The sequence below is a fragment of the Choloepus didactylus genome, chromosome 1 (genome assembly GCF_015220235.1).
Source record: "Choloepus didactylus isolate mChoDid1 chromosome 1, mChoDid1.pri, whole genome shotgun sequence".
Classification (NCBI taxonomy): domain Eukaryota; kingdom Metazoa; phylum Chordata; class Mammalia; order Pilosa; family Megalonychidae; genus Choloepus; species Choloepus didactylus.
In genome coordinates, this window is record NC_051307.1 from 25,085,541 (window position 1) to 25,102,123 (window position 16,583).

The following is a 16,583-nucleotide window of genomic DNA, read 5'->3' on the forward strand; positions in this document are numbered from 1 at the left end:
TGCTATGAACATTGGCGTGCAGATATCTGTTCGTGTCACTGCTTTCCGATCTTCCGGGTATATACCGAGAAGTGCAATCGCTGGATCGAATGGTAGCTCTATATCTAGTTTTCTAAGGAACTGCCAGACTGACTTCCAGAGTGGCTGAACCATTATACAGTCCCACCAACAATGAATAAGAGTTCCAATTTCTCCACATCCCCTCCAGCATTTGTAGTTTCCTGTTTGTTTAATGGCAGCCATTCTAACCGGTGTTAGATGGTATCTCATTGTGGTCTTAATTTGCATCTCTCTAATAGCTAGTGAAGCTGAACATTTTTTCATGTGTTTCTTGGCCATTTGTATTTCCTCTTCAGAGAACTGTCTTTTCATATCTTTTGCCCATTTTATAATTGGGCTGTCTGTACTATTGTCATTGAGTTGTAGGATTTCTTTGTATATGCAAGATATCAGTCTTTTGTCAGATACATGGTTTCCAAAAATTTTTTCCCATTGAGTTGGCTGCCTCTTTACCTTTTTGAGAAATTCCTTTGAGGTGCAGAAACTTCTAAGCTTGAGGAGTTCCCATTTATCTATTTTCTCTTTTGTTGCTTGTGCTTTGGGTGTAAAGTCTAGGAAGTGGCCTCCTAATACAAGGTCTTGAAGATGTTTCCCTACATTATCTTCTAGGAGTTTTATGGTACTTTCTTTTATATTGAGATCTTTGGTCCATTTTGAGTTAATTTTTGTGTAGGGGGTGAGGTAGGGGTCCTCTTTCATTCTTTTGGATATGGATATCCAACTCTCCCAGCCCCATTTGTTGAAAAGACCATTATGGCTCAGTTCGGTGACTTTGGGGGCCTTATCAAAGATCAGTCGGCCATAGATCTGAGGGTCTATCTCTGAATTCTCAATTCGATTCCATTGATCTATATGTCTATCTTTGTGCCAGTACCATGCTGTTTTGGCAACTGTGGCTTTATAATAAGCTTCAAAGTCAGGGAGTGTAAGTCCTCCCACTTCGTTTTTCTTTTTTAGAGTGTCTTTAGCAATTCGAGGCATCTTCCCTTTCCAAATAAATTTGATAACTAGCTTTTCCACGTCTGCAAAGTAGGTTGTTGGAATTTTGATTGGGATTGCATTGAATCTGTAGATGAGTTTGGGTAGAATTGACATCTTAATGACATTTAGCCTTCCTATCCATGAACATGGAATATTTTTCCATCTTTTAAGGTCCCCTTCTATTTCTTTTAGTAGAGTTATGTAGTTTTCTTTGTATAGGTCTTTGACATCTTTGGTTAAGTTTATTCCTAGGTACTTGATTTTTTTAGTTGCTATTGAAAATGGTATCTTTTTCTTGAGTGTCTCTTCAGTTTGTTCATTTCTAGCATATAGAAACATTACTGACTTATGTGCATTAATCTTGTATCCCGCTACTTTGCTAAATTTGTTTATTAGCTCTAGTAGCTGTATCGTCGATTTCTCAGGGTTCTCTAGATATAAGATCATATCATCTGCAAACAATGACAGTTTTACTTCTTCTTTTCCAATTTGGATGCCTTTTATTTCTTTGTCTTGCCGGATTGCCCTGGCTAGCACTTCCAGCAAAATGTTGAATAACAGTGGTGACAGCGGGCATCCTTGTCTTGTTCCTGATCTTAGAGGGAAGGCTTTCAGTCTCTCACCATTGAGTACTATGCTGGCTGTGGGTTTTTCATATATGCTCTTTATCATGTTGAGGAAGTTTCCTTCAATTCCTACCTTTTGAAGTGTTTTTATCAAAAACGGATGTTGGATTTTGTCAAATGCTTTTTCAGCATCTATTGAGATGATCAATTGATTTTTCCCTTTCGAGTTTTTAATGTGTTGTAATACATTGATTGTTTTTCTTATGTTGAACCATCCTTGCATGCCTGGAATGAACCCCACTTGGTCATGGTGTATGATATTTTTAATGTGTCTTTGGATTCGATTTGCAAGTATTTTGTTGAGGATTTTTGCATCTATATTCATTAGGGAGATTGGCCGGTAGTTTTCCTTTTTTGTAGCATCTTTGCCTGGTTTTGGTATTAGATTGATGTTAGCTTCATAAAATGAGTTAGGTAGTGTTCCATTTTTTTCAATGTTTTGAAAGAGTTTGAGTAAGATTGGTGTCAGTTCTTTCTGGAAAGTTTGGTAGAATTCCCCTGTGAAGCCATCTGGCTCTGGGCATTTATTTGTGGGAAGATTTTTGATGACTGATTGGATCTCTTTGCTTGTGATGGGTTGGTTGAGGTCTTCTATTTCTTCTCTGGTCAGTCTAGGTTGTTCATATCTTTCCAGGAAATTGTCCATTTCTTCTACATTATCCAGTTTGTTGCCATACAGTTGTTCATAATATCCTCTTATAATTTTTTTAATTTCTTCAGGATCTGCATTTATGTCACCTTTTTCATTCATTATTTTGTTTATATGGGTCTTCTCTCTTTTTGATTTTGTCAGTCTAGCTAGGGGCTTGTCAATCTTGTTGATCTTCTCAAAGAACCAACTTTTGGTGATATTTATCCTTTCTATTGTTTTTTTGTTCTCTATGCCATTTATTTCTGCTTTAATCCTTGTTATTTCTTTTCTTGTACTTGGTTTAGGATTGGTTTGCTGTTCATTTTCTAGCTTCTTCAGTTGATCCATTAGTTCTTTGATTTTGGCTCTTTCTTCCTTTTTAATATATGCGTTTAGTGCTATAAATTTCCCCCTTAGCACTGCTTTTGCTGCATCCCATAGGTTTTGGTATGTTGTGTTCTCATTTTCATTCGTCTCTATATATTTAGCAATTTCTCTTGCTATTTCTTCTTTAACCCACTGATTGTTTAGGAGTGTGTTGTTTAACCTCCAGGTATTTGTGAATTTTCTAAGTCTCTGATGGTTATTGACTTCTAATTGTATTCCATTGTGATCAGAGAATGTGCTTTGAATAATTTCAATCTTTTTAAATTTATTGAGGCTTGTTTTATGTCCCAGCATATGATCTATTCTGGAGAAAGTTCCGTGAGCACTAGAAAAGTATGTGTATCCTGGTGATTTGGGATGTAATGTCCTATAGATGTCTGTTAAATCTAATTCATTTATCAGATTGTTTAGGTTTTCAATTTCCTTATTGGTCTTCTGTCTGGTTGATCTATCTATAGGAGAGAGTGATGTGTTGAAGTCTCCCACAATTATTGTGGAAACATCAATTGCTTCCTTTAGTTTTGCCAATGTTTCTCTCATGTATTTTGTGGCACCTTGATTGGGTGCATAGACATTTACGATTGTTATTTCTTCTTGCTGAATTGCCCCTTTTATTAGTATGTAGTGGCCTTCTTTGTCTCTCAAAACATCCCTGCATTTGAAGTCTATTTTATCTGAGATTAATATTGCTACACCTGCTTTCTTTTGGCTGTAGCTTGCATGAAATATTTTTTTCCATCCTTTCACTTTCAGTTTCTTTGTGTCCCTGTGTCTAAGATGAGTCTCTTGTATGCAACATATTGATGGTTCATTTTTTTTGATCCATTCTGCGAATCTATATCTTTTAATTGGGGAGTTTAATCCATTTACATTCAACGTTAAAACCGTGAAGGCATTTCTTGAATCGGCCATCTTATCCTTTGGATTATGTTTGCCATATTTTTCCCTCTCTCTATTAATATCCTTTATTGTACCCATACCGAATCTCTTTAGTACTGAACCTTTCTCCAAGTCTCTCTGTCCTGTCTTTGTTTCTCTGTCTGTAGGGCTCCCTTTAGTATCTCCAGTAGGGCAGGTCTCTTGTTAGCAAATTCTCTCAGCATTTCTTTGTCTGTGAAAAATTTAAGCTCTCCCTCAAATTTGAAGGAGAGCTTTGCTGGATAAAGTATTCTTGGCTGGAAATTCCTCTCACTCAGAATTTTAAATATATCGTGCCACTGCCTTCTCGCCTCCATGGTGGCTGCTGAGTAGTCCCTACTTAGTCTTATGCTGTTTCCTTTGTATGTGGTGAATTGCTTTTCTCTTGCTGCTTTCAGAACTTGCTCCTTCTCTTCTATGTTTGACAGTGTGATCAGTATATGTCTCGGAGTGGGTTTTTTTGGATTTATTCTATTTGGAGTTCGCTGAGCATTTATGATTTGTGTATTTATGTTGTTTAGAAGATTTGGGAAGTTTTCCCCAACAATTTCTTTGAATACTCTTCCTAGACCTTTACCCTTTTCTTCCCCTTCTGGGACACCAATGAGTCTTATATTCGGACGTTTCATATTATCTATCATATCCCTGAGGTCCATTTCGAGTTTTTCAATTTTTTTCCCCATTCTTTCTTTTATGCTTTCATTTTCCATTCTGTCATCTTCCAGGTCACTGATTCGTTGCTCAACTTCCTCTAGTCTTGTACTATGAGTGTCCAGAATCTTTTTAATTTGGTCCACAGTTTCTTTAATTTCCATAAGATCATCCATTTTTTTATTTAGTCTTGCAATGTCTTCTTTATGCTCTTCTAGGGTCTTCTTGATTTCCTTCATATCCCGTACTATGGTCTCATTGTTCATCTTTAGTTCTTTGAGTAGCTGCTCTAGGTGTGTCTCTTCTGGTCTTTTGATTTGGGTGCTTGGGCTTGGGTTATCCATATCGTCTGGTTTTTTCATATGCTTTATAATTTTCTGTTGTTTTTGGCCTCGTGGCATTTGCTGACCTTGATAGGGTTATTTTAGGGTTTGTAGACCAGTTGAAGTCCTTATCTCTAATTTATCAGATCTACAGCTTCGTGGAGTACACTTTCTCTAACTAACCAGCAGGTGGCGTCCACGAGCCACCTGTTCTCCACAAGCCAGATCTCCCCTGCTTAGCCTTTTTGGTGAGTGGGGGAGTGAGTCTTGTGGGGCCCAATTGGTGTCCCAAGCTTGCGTGTGTAGTTGGTGTTGCCTGCCCTGTATGTGGGGCGTGTTTCTGGGCAGTCGGGGAGGGGGGGTGGCCCTAACAATCAAATCTCCCTGATGATCCTAGAGTTTTAAAGCTACTGCAATAGTCTAATCCTTCAGTTCAGTCCTGCCACAGTTTGTCTCTGCCACTGACCCACAAGTCTTTGGTATTGGCGTATGGCTCCTGAGACTTGCAAGTGGGCCCCTCTTCCAGGCTGTGCACCCCGGGTCCTCTGTTGAGGGATGACTGTGCTATGTCGCAGGTGAGTGCCGTCCCCCCAGGGCAGTTCTGGGCTGCTGGGCTGTGTTGGGAGGCTCCCAGTCTGCTGAAATGATGGCTGAATGGGGCTCTGTTAATTCACACTGCTCCCCCTTCCCAGCTCTGGGACATTCAGCTGAGGTTGCAGGGAAGGCTAATGTCCACGCCCAGTTTTGTGGTGTGTGCCTGTTATTTGAAGCACTTCCGTCACACTGGGTTGTCTGGGGCAGCTCTGGGCTATGGGGCTGGCGATGGGCAGGAGTGTTTCCTGTCCACCAGGATGGTGGCTGTGAGCAGACACCCCCCTTTTCTTGGGAAGTTGTGGTGTTTAGTGAATTTTCTCAGCCACTGGATTATTGCCTTTTGTCTCAGAGCTCTCTTAGTTCTGCTCTTGACTTGACGTGCCCAAATTTCAATTCTTTGAAGCTTTCTGTATTGAGCTTCTTAGAGTAATTGTTTTAGAAAAAGCAAAAAGGATTTAAAAAAAAACAAAAAAAAAAAAAAACGGCCCTCCTCAGAGATCTAATGGGTTATTGAAATGCTAATAGACAAAGCAACCAGGGCCATTAAGGAAAGGTGCACAGGGCAGAGAGATCAGCCTTGCTTCGGGATTTTCATATGCGCCTCAAGGCCTGATCTCTGCCCTTCCCCTTTCTGTGTTCACCAGAACTCCAAAAATCCTCTGCTTTTACTTTGGAGCTTCTCGTGTTGTTTTCCTTCTATGCCCGTCTCCTCTCTGCTGGGCTGGCTGTTCTCAGAGTCTCTGGTGTCTGGCCTCAGTCTATCTATGGTTGGAGTTTGAATCAGTAGAATGAGTTTCCGATAAGAGCAGCCACTGCAATTCTCCCTTCTCCTTCCTGGAGCTGACGGCCCCTCCTCCCCCGGGACTGAGCCTGGCAGGGAGGGGCGCGGGTCCCCTGGCCGCAAAAACTTACAGATTTCGCTGATCTCAGCAGTTCCACGTTTTCATGAGTGTTGTATGAAGTATGCCCAAAGACAGATTGCTCTGTGGTGTCCAGTCCACGCAGTTCCTGGCTTTTTACCTACTTTCCTGGAGGAGTAACTAAAACATACAGCTCACCAGTCTGCCATCTTGCCCCGCCTCTCCTATACTCTTTTTTGAGAGGACGATCTGACTTGTTTTCCTAGCAAAATCATATCATGACTCATTCACTTTTTAGTAGGCATCAACATTTTATTTATTTTTAATAATGATTTTATTGAGATAATTTACATACCTTAAGATTCACTCTTTTACATTGTACAAATCAGTGTTTTTTAGTGAATTCACAGAGTTATATAACCATCACCAGTATCTAATTTTAGAACATTTTCATCATCCCCTCTCCAAATAAAATTCAAACCCATTAGCAGTTATTTACTGTTCCTCATCTCCTCCCCCCACATCCAGACCCTGGTAACCAATAACCTATTTTATGTCTCTATGGATTTGCCTCTTCTGGACATTTGATATAAGGGGAAACATGCAATATGTGGCCTTCTGTGAGCTCATTTATTTTCATTACTGTACAGTATTCCATTGTAATGACAAACCAAAATTTTTTAATCCATTCATTTGTGGATGTAAGATTGGGTTGTTTATGATTTTTAGTTAGTACAATTAAAGCTACTGCGATGGTTAAATTCATGTGTCAACTTTGCTAGGTATGGTGTCCAGTTGTTGGGTCAAGCAAGCACTGGCCTGATTATTACTGCTGGGATGTTTCGTGGACTGCAATCATTAGCCAGGTGATTGTTTCTATGACTGGTTACATCTACAATCAACAATGCCTTCAGCAATGAGAGAAGTCTCGTCTAATCAGTTGAGGGCCTTAAAGGAAGAACTGATGATTTCAGCAGACAGAACGAATTTCTACCCCTACTTCAGCCAGCCAGCTTCTACTGGGGAATTCACTGAAACTTCCCAACTTGTGGCCTGCTCTATAGAGTTCCCTACTTGTGGCCTGCCCTATGGAAATGTTCAGGTGAGTCAATTCTTATAATAAATCTCATAATATATATCCTGTCATTTCTGTTTCCCTGGAGAACCCTAATATAGCTCCTATGAACATATGCTTTTCTTTCTCTTGGGTAAATACTTAGGAGTGGAATGGCTGGATCATATGTTAAGTATATATTTATCATTTTAAGAAAATGCTGATTTGTTTTCCAAAGTTGATGTACTATTTTACATTTTCAACAGCAGTGTATGAGAGTTTCAGTTCCTCTACATACTCGTTGCTTGCTTTGGAACATCCAGGAGCAAAATGCTAGGAGAACATATTCTTTGCTTGAAATCACACTTGGTGAAAACCTTATCTAACCAGGATAAGGCCAACCTTGTTTGTCATTCATTCTATGATTACTTCCAGAATTTTTGTGCTCAGATGCTTTCTAGTTCTGATCCGATGTAGTTGTCAGTCCTCCTCTCACAGTCCTTGCTTTATTTAACTGTTGTATTAAATCTAACCTTGGCAATAAAGGTCAAGGAAGTTTATTTAGGGTAACGGATGGTAGACGGAATTTGGGTTTCTATGGTAAGCTGCCTTGACTGACCTTAGATTCATTGCCTCACAGTTCTCCTTTTGTTTCTCTGTCTCCATTATTACACTCATTTTCTATTCTACCCACAAAAGCCAGAGTTATCCTTTGACAACAAATCTGATTATATAACTCCTACTTCTTCAAAATTCACCCATGCCTTCATTTTGAATCTAAGCTGATGTCCTAACTCTGAACTAAAAGCCCTACATGGTCTGCACTGCCACTATCCTCCTTCCCCACACCCACAACTCTCTGATATCTTCTCCTCACACTTCCCCCCTCCCTTTCTGCTACAATCTCTCTGGCCGCCAGGCTGCTCCTCAAACATGAGAAGCAAATAGCCCCCACATGGGCTTTGCATTTGTCAGTCTTTCTGCTGAGTGCATTTTCCCTCAGATATCCACATGGCTTGCTTCCTTGCTACTTTCACGTCTGTGTTAAAATAAGACCTCATCAAAGAACTCTTCCCTGATTGCTCTCTGCTAAAGAATTCCTGGTCTCGCCATTACCATACTGTCCAGCTCTACCTCTTATCTGGTTGTAATTTCCTCCATAGCACTAACTTACAACTTTGTGATTTATTGCATATTTATATGGCTTTGTTTATTGTTGCCCTCACTTCCATATTGGGGAACAGAAGCTTTACAGGGGTATGGGCATTATTGTTTTCACTAGTGCACCCATGGTTCTAGGAGAATGCTTGGCAGACAGTAAGAATTCAACATATAATTTTGAACCAAGACTTCTTCATTGGCATATTATTAAACATACATCTGTAAAACTTTTTTTGGCAGTATATCTGTGGTGTAACTTTACTTTGAATTGTAGCTTCCTTGAGTGGGATTCTGACATTGTTTCTAACCCTTGCAAATTCTTTCCTCATGAGGGTAGTCTTTGTTAATTTTAATCATGCTGAAGTCCTGATCTGAATAGACTGACCAGTCAGATCACAATTCCATTGCTTACTTTACTTTATCGTTCGCAGCTTAGAAGCTGGTGCACCACCATGTGATGAATGAATGGAAGGGATCCAGTCATGAATCATTCACAAACAACATAAAGCATTGTTTTCCATGTTTTCAAACTTTATATGGACTGTAACATTTTATTCAGATTTTTCCCTTTTCTGTCACCAAAGATAAGGGGAATACTTTAAAGCCATCAGAAAAAGAAGGCATATTGCTTAGGAAAGAAAAATTTAAAACTGACATTTGATTTCTTAAATGTAACAATAGAAGTCAGTGGATTTTTAAAATTCTGTGAAAAAATAGCTGCCAACTAATTTCATTTCTAGCTAAACCATCACTTTGAGTAAATGTGGACATTTTAAGGTGAACAAGATCTGAGAATTTTTAACTAAATTACTCTAGTGGAAGAACTAAGGAATATACTTCAGAAGGAGTGAGTAAAATATAGGAAACAATGATCAGTGAAAGAATCAGTAAACAATTGGATAGTTGTAAACAAGCATCTCCTGGTTTTTATCAAATTTGCCAGTTTTATTAATATATTTTTTTGTTCTTTTCTTGTATTTTTATTTACTTCTCTTATATATTTGATTATTTAAAACACAACTAAATATCAAATTTTTCAGTTATCTGAAGCACTTACTTATTGTGCCTACTGATGTTTCTTTTATAGTAAAGATAGCAAGGAGAGTGAGAAAGAGCAGCCAGAGATGGTAAATGAGAATCTAGATTGAGTGGTGCCATTAAAGCTCAAGGAGGTGTGTGTTTCAAGGAAAAGACAGTCATCAATAGTACTGAATGAGAAGGCACATAAGAGGAGGACAAAAATATGTACATTAGAGCTAGCAACATGGTATTTGTTGGTAGTCTCAATTGACAAGTAGAGTCTCAGTGGGCAAAAGTTAAAATGAATTAGGTGAAGAGTGCAATGAGGAGGGTCAAGCATGATGGCTTAAATACATGCATTTTTCTATTTCCTTTACAGAACTTATTAAAATGAAAGTAGGGGGATTTTTAAAAATGTATAAAAATACAAGGACAAAGAAGAATAGCAGTAAAGAGTAGTCAAAATATTTTTGAAGATGGATGTTGGATTAATGATTGGTGAGCTTGGACTTATTGTGTATAAAATGGAAACTAAGTATCTTCAGAGGGAGTGCTGGTGGGAACCGTCATCTGAAAGAACTGGCAGAACTCAGAAACTGGATGTACCAGGTACCTCAAAAAGGATAAGATGAGGGATAGGACAGAAAAATGGGAATTAGTTGAAACTAAAAAAAAAAATCAGTTAAATTCCAGTATCCCCTTCTCCAATATCATATCCCATTCCTAAGAGTCTTTAGTGCAGGCTTAGTACACAATGATTTCAAATACCTGGAAAAGTCTTTTTATAAATCAGAGTCTGGAAATGAGGAGAGCTAGAGGTACACTATCACTTTCTTACCTGCATCAAACCTCTCAAAATGCTAAACAATAATAACCACTACAACAAAACCTTTTGCTATATATTTTCTAGTAATCCAGGGTCAGGGAGGGTGTGTGTGTGTGTGTGTGTGTGTGTGTAGAGGAGAAGTTGAAAAGTAAGTCATCAGCAATGCAATACTTTCTCTACCAAGACAGGCATTCCAGTACTTGCTGTCAGTGATCCTTGGTCCTTGGCTTTTCTGTACAATGGCAATGCACATGGCAAAATCTCCTCCTTTCTCCTCTGGGTTCCATTGACTGTTGGCCTCTTCCCATGGCTTACTCTCTCTCTCTGTCTGTGAATTTCATTTTGCTTATGAAGGACTCTAGGACTCCAGTAATCTGGATTAAAGCCCAACTTTATTTCATCGGGCCACACCTTAACTGAAGTAATATCTTCAGTTTCCTATTTACAATGGGTTCGCATCCACCAGAATGCAGACCAAGACTAAGAACATGTCCAAAGTGGGGTATACAATTTAATCTACCACAGTCCACCCTCTGGACCCCAAAAGTATGTGTGCTTCAGACATATTCTTCATACATGCAAAATGCATTAATTCCATCACAACGTACCAAAAGCTTTAGGTCATTTTAAAACATTTTAGAACTTAGGCTACAAAGTCTCATCAAAATAAGTTAAGGGTATGTACATCCATCCTGGGGCAAATTCCATCCACCTGAAGGACTCTGAGAAGCCTAGAAACAAGTTATCTGCTTCCAAAATACAATAGAAGGGCAGAATAGGACAGACATTTCCATTCTGTAAAGGGGAAATTGGAAAGAAAACTGGGTTCAGAGTCCCAAACAAGTACAAAACCCAGCAGGGTAAACTCCATGACATCTCAAGGTCTGAGAGCTATCTGTTGCTTGATGCCTTGTCCTCTGGTCCTGAATCTTCCAAGCACTCCTGCAGGAGCCATACTCTCTCTGCACACTGGGGTTTAGGCCCCATCAGCTCTGAGCTTTGGGATGGTGGCAAGACTGAACAATGGGGCTCAAGACTCATCCCCTCCAAGTGCTGTGAAGATGGCCTTCCCCCTCCAAACACAGGGGTGAATCTGCCCTTTCCAACCTGCTCTCGTGGCCCAAGGAGATCTTTTGGTCCAGACATTTGTTTCCATAATTCTGCTAGTGAAGTCATCTTCAATTTGTCCCCATATTGTCCTTTTCAGTCCAAGCTAGCAGTGTTTCTGCTCATATAAATTTTGCAAACATGTTTTTTTTTGGTTTTGTATGCTATTCAAACAGGTCCAAACCATAAAATACAACTTTCCACAGATCCTTCCAAAAGAACTGCAGTTCTAATCCTGACTTCCATTGAAGTGGCTGACTGGATCCATATTCAGCCACACCCTCTTTAGCAAAGCATTTTTCAGTTAAACCCTCACATGGAGTCCTGTCCTCTGTGGACTCACTTCCCAAAAGCTCGGGGTGTATCCTGATAGAGCTGCTTCTGGCCCGAGGCTCAGAGCATGCTACCTGAATAGGCTGAGAATTTTCACAATCGTCATTTTCTTTTTTTTGTGTGTTTAAGAGTTTAATTCTCATCCTGTCCCTTTCCTCCCACATTTTATTATAAACTGCAAAGAGAAATAAGACTGCACCTTTTACACTTAGTTTGGAAATCATCTCAGCTAAATATCCAAGTTCACCACTTGCAAGTTCTGCCTTCCATCCAATATCAGAACATAATTTCTCCAAGTTCTCTGCCACTTTATAACAAGGATAACCTTTATTCCAGTTTCCAATAAGATACTCATCCTTTCCTTCTTAGGTTCATCAGAAGTACCTTTCGTGTTCTTATCTTTGCTAACAATTTCTTTAATGCAATTGAGGCAGTTTGTATCAAGTACTTCATGATTTTCCCATTCTCTACCCATTATCAAATTCCCAAGCTGTTTCCACATTTTCAGGTATTTGTAATAATAGCAGACTGGTGTTCTGGGGCTGGCTGCCAGTAATTCTTGGTTCTTGGCTTTTCTGTCATATGGCAACTTACATGGTAGCATCTTCTCCTTTCTCTTCTGGGTTCTGATGTCCTCTGGCTTCTGGCTGCTCTCCATGATTTCTCTCTCCATTTGACTTTCACTCTGCTTATAAAGCACTCCAGTAATATGGATTAAAGCCCAACCTGATTCAGTGAGGCCACACCTCAGAAGTAACAGCTTAAAGAGATCCTATTTACAGTGGTTCTGAATCCACCAGAATGTAGACCAAGACCAAGAACATGTCCAAAGTGTGGTACACAATTCAATCCACCACACATATAAAGAATTTAAACACTTTAAAATAAATTTGAAAATCCATGGGAAATAAAATCAGGATAAAACACTACAGCAGTCTTAAAATAGTTTCTAATACTCTGCTGTCATTTTTTTTTCATGGAAACTAAAATCTCCTTATAGATGTTAAACTTGCATCAGCTGTCATGAGAATACTGTATTAAATATTTGTATTGCCAAGGGATCCTTTTTATAAAATATCCTGTGTATGTTTTTGCCCATTTATATAGCATTTTTTTTGAAAAGGAACTTTAACTTCCTTAACCATCATAATGAGATAGGCATTAGTGGGAATAGCTTAAGTCCAGTGATGGTGAAATGGAAATTGCATCCATTTCATGTCATGATTACAGTCCAAGGTTAAAGAGTGTTTGAACACCTGATAAATTATCTTTCTTTACAACCAAATTGTTTCTTAATTCTGAGTGTAGACTTTAGGCAATTATTAATCTTCAGCAGCAGAAAAGCCCAAGCCATTCCTTTTATGTTACCTCATTATTCTTGATCATAAATGAAAATTTAATTTTGTTATGGCACTTAGAGCAGTCAACTGTTATGTTATTAATTATAGAACTGCTGTTAGTGTCCAGGAATGATGTTTTAATAAGGCTTAGTCTCTTCTCCACATTCTAGTGTCTTCCATAATATGTTTCTGTTTTTCTCTTTGCTTGTATTTTTTTTTTTTTTTTTTGCAAGCAAATCCAGCACTGCAAACTATAATTCCAAGTTGGCTGGTGTTTCAAAGACAGACATATCGCTCATAACCAGGCGATGTAAATTTGTTCAGAAAACAGGGTGAAGAAAGAGGCAAATTTATTTCAAATACCAGCTGCAGTCTTTGAACCACATCTCAGTCTTGGTTTAAGATTTAGCCCCTTTACAATTGCCAAGAAGATTTTTATGCATTTGGCAATCGTTCTTGCAGGTTTTCAGCTGGATATTGTTTTATGTATCACAAGACACAAATTCTTTTTATGAGTTATGTTTTAAGGTAGTAGAAACTTCTACAGAAAGTAGGTATATAGACCTGTGTTCATGTATATATTGCATAAGAGTGAAAAACTGAGCTAATTTCTATTCACTGAATAGTTTATTTCTATAGGGAGTGTCAACTAGCATTAGGAGAGCTTTGTTATTTTCCTTGTTTAATTGGAATGACTGAGGTCTTAGTTGTTTTTGTTACTGTTTCTTCCTCTTTATTATCCACAATATATATTATTTTGTTTTCTTAAGCTACCTCCATGATAACTTTTCCATTTTCATGTCTTTTCTTTAAGGACATTTTAACTCCACTTTAATAGGATGTATGTGTATAATTGTTATATTTCTCTTATTAACTCATGAGAGAGAACAAAAACAATCATCCTAGTTCCAATGTCTTGGTAAATCAATTCATTTAGGACATTTTTTATTTGTCATTTGGTGCATTAGCCTGAGAACTCACAATAGGAAGAGAAGTCCACTCTCCAGTTTAATTTCAAAAGGGACACTGTGAGTGGAAATCCAGATCTACTCTACTTGTTCCACAAATATTTAATAAGTACTCCTGGTTGCTGATCAGGTACTAGGGGTATGGCCAAATGGCAAAAGCTCAAAAAACTCACAATCATTTTTTCAGAATGCCTGAAGTATTGCAACAGAGGAATGGAATGTGTTAGCATATCAGGGATTGTTTTAGCATTAAGGGATGAAGGATGAGATTTTGTAAGAGAGCATGACATTGAAATTAGAAGACCTAGGGACGAAACATTGGGGACCATCAAAATTTAAGGACAAGAGAGAGAGAATTTAAGGAAACTCTCAAGAGAGATAGAAAGTATACAGGAGGGAGTAGAATCAAAGAACCAAAGGAACAGAAAGGAGGTAATGGTCATAATGCAGTGTGCTGCAGGGACTCCTTCTCCATGGATTTGGCAACTTCTAGAGCAGGATTCAATAAACTTTTGCTGGGAAGTACCAGATAATAAATATTTTAGGCCTTGAAGACCATATAGCCTCTGTTGTAACTACTCAGCTCTGTCATTGTAGGGTACAAGGTCATAGAGAATACATAAATAAATGAGTGTGGCTGTGTTTCAACAAAATTTTATATAACATAACAGGTGGTGAGTTGGATTTGGGCTATGGACTATAGTTGCCTGATTATGTTCTAGAAGCCTGAGGCTCAGAAAGCTTAATTTTATTGTTTGTGGCTAAACAGTCACTAGAGAACAAAGGCAAAATTACACTTAACCCTTGGGCCATTATTTTTTACTACCTCATGTTGCCTCTAAAATAATAAAGCTGCAAAAGTCAGTTGGGGCCAAATTGATTTAGATTGAATATTGTCTTTGAGAAACATGGCTCACATGCATTCAATCATCTTTTTATGGGATCTTTTGCTTTTATGCAAAGTCTCACCTACATTAGTCTCAAGGCTAGCCTTGATATGGATGGGAGTGGCAGTTTCTTATTAGCTTATTTTGAAAGTTGTGCCTTCACTAAAATATCATCCTTCTCAATGTACTAAGGAACTTGACGGTCTCTCATTAGGAATCTCTTTTTAAAATGCAAAAACTTTTTTGATTTTCCACGTTGCCTTTTTTAATTAGAATTTTTATTTTTAGAAACACTTCATATCCACCAAGCAAAAACTCCCCTTTCCCGTCATCCCCTGATGACCTCTAATCTACCGTGTGTTTCTGTAAATTTGTTAAAAAATGGAAACACTTTTGTAAGAAAAAAATCCATTGGCATTAATAACAAAATTTGAATGAATGTATGAGATATTTTTCAAACTCTATTGGGGAATTCAGTGATAAGTGGGGTCCAACAGTAGATAGAGCTCAAAGGTAGGTGCAGGAGAAAGTAGAGGGAAGTAGAGCTCAAGAATACTGTCCTCACTTTTCTATATGCCTGATGAAATTATTGAAAGTTAAAAGTTAATTTCTCAGCACCGTTTAGTATCTATGTGCACATGCAATTCTTATACTACAGGCTTTTAAATTATGTTGAAAAGTGCTATCAATTAACAGAGAAAGAAGTGTTCTAAAGGTTGCATTACTCTCAGATATTAAAATATGGAAAACAAGATAAGTGAAATTTAAGTTGAAAGTGATGAGTTTCATGTGGGTCTTTTATGCACATGTTATATTCATCTCCATTCCAATTTTAGCATAACTACTCCAGTCACATTCGCTAAAATCACATTTTTTTGGTGCATACTAAAAGTGACTAGTCTCCTCAAACATAAAAAAAGGCGTAATAGACTTTTAACATAGGTCTTAAAACTTAACATTTTAACATCTTAGTATAGTGCATGATAAATGCATTTATACTTGTGCATATGTGTGAATATAAGAATGAATGAATGAATGAATGAATGAATAAATTCCCTCATCATGATCTTCAGAGGTCTTAGGGTACAGTCATTATTCTATGAAAATCTCACCCAGGGACAGTAATTGTATTTCCTACATGGGGAAAGAAATAGACAAAGCTGCCAGTTTGGAGCAACATTTTGGCAATGCTGATGGAACACTAAAAATTAGCAGGGCCCCCTCACCCCATCCCCCTCAGGAAGGTTTCATCTCATAGCATCTTCTGGATTGAAATCAGCAGGGGAATCCTATTCCACATCATTTCCCAAATCATTTCTCTTTTTGAGAAGAAAGACTATCAACTGTGAAGGAAAATTGAAATTTCAAAAGTAGACTTTCAAAAAGGTGGGAAATTATGACATGGATGCTTGTGGAAATAAATGGACCAATGTATTATTAAAATAGTGAAGATATCCTGTAAACTTTATTGGACATACATGTGCCATTTATAGTGAAGGTTATAATTACTTTGAATTTTAGCCTGAATTCTGGAACAATATATTAGGCTTTATCAGTGAAATATTTTTAAATCTTTTCTAGTTCAGGAATAAAGTAATGGCCATAATTTTAGAAAAAATGAGAGAAAACTATTTGCTGGATTTTTAAAATATTTCATGAGTCATTACTTATTTTAAATATAAAAGAAAATATTCCAATTCCTTGGAGGTTTAAAGAAATCAAAGCATTCAGTTTGCTTCTGAGTAGTTCTCTTTGGAGCACTGAGCTATTATTTGTGCAAGATACAAAAACAAATAGTACTTTTGAATGTAAATGATTTGCTGATGTTAACTGTCTTCTCCCTCTATTGTCCTCTG